Source organism: Notechis scutatus, chromosome 5, assembly GCF_049901735.1.
Source record: "Notechis scutatus isolate UNSWTSFEM ecotype Mainland chromosome 5, rNotScu1.2, whole genome shotgun sequence".
Taxonomy (NCBI): domain Eukaryota; kingdom Metazoa; phylum Chordata; class Lepidosauria; order Squamata; family Elapidae; genus Notechis; species Notechis scutatus.
The window spans coordinates 85,448,245-85,454,244 of NC_142013.1; the positions used below are offsets into that span (position 1 = coordinate 85,448,245).

The 6,000-nt window shown below is 35.0% G+C and overlaps 1 protein-coding gene across 1 annotated transcript in view; it reads right to left on the bottom strand.

The window, feature by feature from the left end:
- The window catches only part of EDAR (ectodysplasin A receptor), an 85,142-nt gene extending 80,108 nt beyond the window's left edge, over positions 1 to 5,034 (bottom strand). The window contains exon 1 of the mRNA XM_026666708.2: positions 4,737 to 5,034. The gene's annotated coding sequence lies outside the window, so the exon portion shown is untranslated. The remainder of the gene's footprint in view (positions 1 to 4,736) is intronic.
- Positions 5,035 to 6,000: the final 966 nt, after the last annotated feature.

Here is a 6,000-nt window from a genome sequence, read left to right on the forward strand (position 1 = left end):
GGCATAGAACAAGAATACAGTCAACTCTGAAGAGGAACAGGACATTATAGGATCATTCCGTTCAGCTCCTGAATTTTTTAATGGCATTAAAGCACAGTGATTTTGGCAGTATTTCCTTTGTTGTGGCTGTTGTTCTGTCTAATCTCCTTGGGGGCTGGACGTGAGTGAGACAATTGACTTGCCTTTGCTTTTTGCTGCATGCAACTTTGATCTTCCAAGCAGTTTATGTTGGGATTAGCAATTTGCTTCCCCACTTTGGCAGCACTTCCTTAATCTTTCATTAAAGGCCTTGAGATTGTCTAGAGCAGGGGTGTCCAACCTTGGCAACTTTAAGACTTGTGGACTTCAACTCCCAGAATTCCTCAGCCAGCAAAGCTGGCTGAGGAATTCTGGGAGTTGAAGTCCACAAGTCTTAAAGTTGCCAAGGTTGGACACCCCTGCTCTAGAAGTTTCAACTATTCCTGTTCCCTGAACTGACTTAACATCCTACCGAGTCAATGCTATTACAGTTTCTTCCTCTTACGTCTGTGTCTGCAGTCAGCAGAGATGCTCTAGACAAGATTTCCTATGGACTTCAATTCCCAGAATCCCCATGCTGGCTGGAGAATTCTGAGAGTCCACAAGTGTCAACTTGCCAGATTTGGGGAATCCTGGTCTAGACTGAAACTGAAAGCTGTGTAGTTGTTACTACAGTAAGAGAAAGAAAAATATCATGTAGAGAAGTTTTTAAAAGCTTGTATAGAATTTTATTTCATCACAATGTATTTCACAGTAAATAAAAGTAATAATCTAAGTGTGCAATGGCTCGAAGATGTATACTCTATAAAGCTATTAATAACAAAGTTTTTGCCCAGAATTCATATCTGCATTTATATTTCAATGTATTTCACTTACAATTATCAGGAAAATAGGGTAATGGAACAGCTGCTTTCTTATACTCAGAGCCCAATAATGGCACTAGGTCATTCTATAACCTTCATAAACCCCATTGAATTAGCTTCATTGAATTAACACATAATTAAGGATTACAACCTTACAAAATTTCCTCATGAAAGTGCTACTTTTTAGCATTTCTGAAATAGTTTGGTCCAAAACAATGTCTCATTTGCATGTAAGATGGTAGAGACATATTCCATTTCCATGATATATTCATGGTTAAATATTTCATGCACTGGGTAACTGTTCCTTACTTTTTAAAATATGGTTTGGCATTTCATATTTCTTAATATTGCATATTTTCTTTTTCCAGATTAGAAAGCTTTTTATTGTGGAAGACTTTGTCTTCCTCGAAGTATTTGTAGCATGTAACTTTAATTTGGGGGTGGGATGAAAAGCTAAGCTTTTTTTGCCAAGCCTTAAACATTTTCATATTTATCTTCTGAACTTTTTTTCAGTTTTTCTTTGCCCTTGTGAAAACACTACAAATCAAGCTTCAGCAGTAGTTGGACCCATGAAGGTAGCACCACTCTTGCTCTTTAACACACTCTTCCATGTTCACATTATTATAACATCACACTGAGTATTATTAAAATCCAAAATGATGAAATTCTATACCTGTGAGTAAACCCAATTGAGCAAAATTTCTGAATAACCTGTACAGCTTCTGAAGTTCACATATGCTTGGGTTTTTTTTTTTTCTGTGCCCTCCTGCCACTCAAGAAATTATGGCTTTTCCCATTTGAACTATTAGACTGGCTGAAGTCCGGATTTCATTTACATCAGTTTAATTTGGGTCAGACTTTGGCACAAAGAATACAGTATGAAGCCAAAGAGGCTAGTGCTAGGGGTAATTGATTTCATTTGCTTAGAGGTTTTGCTTGTGTACTCAGGAATTTTTAAAAAATGCCTTGGGGAAATATTTGCAAAGATTAACGTTTAATAACTATTTTCACTTTGGCTGCTTTTTAAATGAATGATTGCAAAATTTCTCAGCCAAGAAAGATTACATTAAATACTCCTAATCTTAGTCATTTAGCAAAGTTCATATCACCCCCCTGAATTAATTAACTTTGTAGTTTTCATAGTTTTATCTAGCTCAACAATTAAACTCTCCAACTCCATGCCTTTAATTTAACTGACTGTAATAGTATTTGTGCTTTTCCCAGGTGCATAAAAATATGGAAACCCTTTTATCCAGCTTTTGATGAATATTATTTAACTAACTTCATCCATTAACATGTCTTTTAAAAACATTTAAAGTATCTTAGAATAAAATTGCCAGAATTTGTTATTTCTTAGTTTAGTTTTTCTTTGCCACAAGAGCTTCAGATATGGTATGTATGTATGTGTGTGTACATATGTGCATGTATATGTGTATATATGTGTGTGTATACAATACACACACACATATTGTGTATGTATGTATGTGCTGTTACACTAAACAGTGTAGGTTAATCTGATAGACATTAAATCACCCAGCCGTTCATGGATAAGGACAAATTAGAAACTTGTCCCCAATCCAAGTCTAACCATTAAAAGCCACCCACACTGGCTCTGATGTACATAATGCCTATGCACAAGCCAACATTTACACAATTGGAGTCACCACATTCAGTATTTCATTTGAACTGAAGACAATTAAGAAAAAGCTTGGTGGTTCCTATTGAGAAATCAAAATTAAACTCTCATGGAAGAAAGAGAAGATTAATAAGAAGATCCAATGCTATCATTTGATAGAGTGAGGCAGTCATCTTACCTCTTTTCAATGTCATAAAAAGTAGCACATTTTTAGTTTTAAAATATATTTTTCATGGAGTTTTAGAATGGAGAACATGTAATTCTGGGATACTTCACTTGTCAGAATAATTTGACATGTTTTAGCTACCATATACCTTAGCATGTAAGGAAACCTGGTGAGATGGGTTAATGTTCCATCTGAGAGAGCAAAATGATTGCAGTCAATCATGACAGAAGGGAAAAAAAGTCTAAAAACTCTAAGTAGATAATAAAAATAGTAGATTTGAAAGGAATAATGAAATACTGCAATTATTTTAGCAGAAGCAAATGCTAGAATACCAATAATTAAAACAAAAAGAGAAATAATATATTGCAGAAATTAAAATATTAAATTAACCTGGGACTATACAAAAGAAAATATTTAGATATTGTAGGCTAGGTGATAGAATTAAGGATAATTTCTTTCAACAGCAAAATGGTTTTCTCTCCATTTGGACTGGAAGAAAATCACAACAGGCTCTCACAACCAACCTCACAGCAATGACTAAGGAGGACCTGAGCTTCTTAACATTGTTGTCAGAGGAGTTCAGTGACATCAGGAAGAATTTCTTAATGACCTGAGTCTGACTGACTTGTGATCAAGACAGAACTTTTCTTTATGTTACATTAATTAATATTTCTAATAATGTTAACATTGAAAGTTTTCAATTATTAAGACTGAAATCTACCAACAACTTTGGTTGTTGTGTCTTCAGGGTGAGGAAAGAGCATAAACTGATAGATTAATTGACCCACTTTTTTTATGAAAGTATATCCTGTGAAAATCCCACAGCTGCCCAAAATATTGAAAGCCAATTTTATAGTTTTGTCAGAAAGATTGTGAAGAAAAACTATTCTTATATCAAGTAATTCAAACAAATTATTAGACGAATGCATTCAAAGTCCAGAAACGTGTTTCATATCAAGGATACATTCCATGGTTCCATCCAATGGATTACCAATTTTAAGTAACAATCAACATTAGCAATTAGAAAGGATGGAAGCTATAGTCCAAAATAACCAACACAAAGCCTACCTCTTTGGAATTTGTTTCTCATGATCAAGATGTCCTTAAATCTTGAAAGAGATTGAAACAAACTTCAGGTGCCTAGTTCTGCCCCTTCTATTTTGCAGTTATATAGTCCCCATTGGTATCCAAAAGCCGATCAATTACTGGCACACACATTTCTTATCTTCTTTTACACTGAAAAAATGTTTGGCCTCAACCAAGGCTGCTGAATCAAAAAGCTTTGGTTCTGACCCTTTCTACTGAAATGGTGGGAAATTAATGAAATTTCTCTAATCTGAATGACTGTATAATATTTCCAGTTCAACTCATAAATGTCCCCATATATCTTTTCACTGTTCACTAGCTAAGTTAATTTACACACTCAGGGATCCACAGAATGTGATCCTTGTCTCTTATCACCAGTGCTTGGTTCTCTGTTGCTCCTGACAAGCAATACTGAGAAAGATTTTCTCTAGAAACAAAACTGTGCAGGCTTCTAAACTTGTATTTACAGGCATGTAATTCCCCACATTCAATCAACCTCATCTCAGCACGTTACTTCCTCGCAGTAATGTTCTTTGTTCCAGACGGCATAAAAACTACAAATATTAAATTGGTGTTCTTTACAATCCAAATAATTAAACCGCAGTTCCTTCACAGAAGCCCTGAAATTATGGTCCACTAAAGTCCACTAAAACTACTTATACACCATTGTAAAAATCTATACGGCAAAGAGAAAGCAGATTTGATATAAATTTCATGTTTTATTACATGTGAAGAAAAAACTCATTCTGAACAAGTCCTCAACTGAGAAAAGTAACACAGTTGTCTAAGTGGAAAAAAAGAGATACATGATGCTTTTCCGAGCAATGTCCTCACATGTTAATCTTTTCCTCACCCGAAATATTAATATTATGAAAACTTTACTAGATTGCTAAAATCCAGTTGCTGCCCTGAACATATTAGATGGTCTCCAAATATTAAATTTCTTTCATTAAAAAAAAAAACTTACCTTATGCAGAACTAAATGCCAGCACTTAAACCCCTCTGAGCAGTCAGTAGGTTAAAATATGTGGAGAATATCCAGTTTCAAGCTACCGAAATAATCTTTCCAGCTGACATGGGTCATTTCATTGTCAGATGCTGCAGACCATCTACGTAGATAATATCTATTAAGTATTCTAACTTAGCCAAGGTCCACTTGTAGGATCCACTTTGCTAATCTTGCTTCGACTTCTCAGCTTTAGAAGTCTTCTCTGTAACTTTTTCTTGAGTTGCTTCCCAACCGGTTTGAAAGATATGAAGAGTAGAAAAATCATCAGGGGCTTTTCTTACACAAAAACTAATTGCGCCATCTAGAGGTCATAAGACCAGAAAAGCTATTACAATGGGATAGTGCCAGCTTCCTCCCCAGTTCACACAACCTGGAACCAGTGAACTTTTGTTTGTTTAATATGATTTCCTTTGTTTCCTTTTTTTTTGCCCTGACAGCATGTAATGCTAGTGTTTAGTAAGGGATTTTAATCATTGCAGATCAGGGAACTAAGAAATGTGAGATAAGATAACTTATTAAATAATGGGTGTGTACAAAATTTTTCTTTAAACTGCTCAGTTCCCTTCGGATAATAGACGTGCTGTTTCATATTTTATTTACTAGTGAACTTTGCTACTAAGAAGATCAGAAATTAGTTATCTCAGCCAGTTTTTAATAATATTGATAGTGACAGATATATAACAAAGGGAAGTTGGGAGATCTAAGAGGAGAAACTGAGTAAATAATTTTCTTCTTGTAGTTATCACTTTTCCTCTACATTTATTCCTATTTATTGTAAAATACAATAATGAGCAGAAGATTTACTGATCCTGCAAACAGAAAGTTTCTTCCTCAGATCATACTCAGGAGCAAGCATTTTATCTTCAATGCTAGTTTTCCTATATACAGTATAGTAGTCCTCAACTTATGACCACAATTGGAACTGGAACCATTTTAGTTAAATAATGTTTTTACCAAGTTGTACCCAAATCTATAACTCTTTTTGCTGCAGTTGTTAAGCAAATCCAGCCTGTCCCATTGACTTTGTTATCAGAAGGTGACTGAGAAGATCAAAAATAGTGATCACGTGATCCTGGGATGCTGCAGCTGTCGTAAGAACATGCCAGTTGCCAAGCAACCAATTCATGATCACATGACCATGGCAACACTGTGACAGTCATAAGTGCAAGGACTGGTTGTAAGTCACTTTTTTTTTAAGCAAAGTTGTAATTTTGAATAGTCA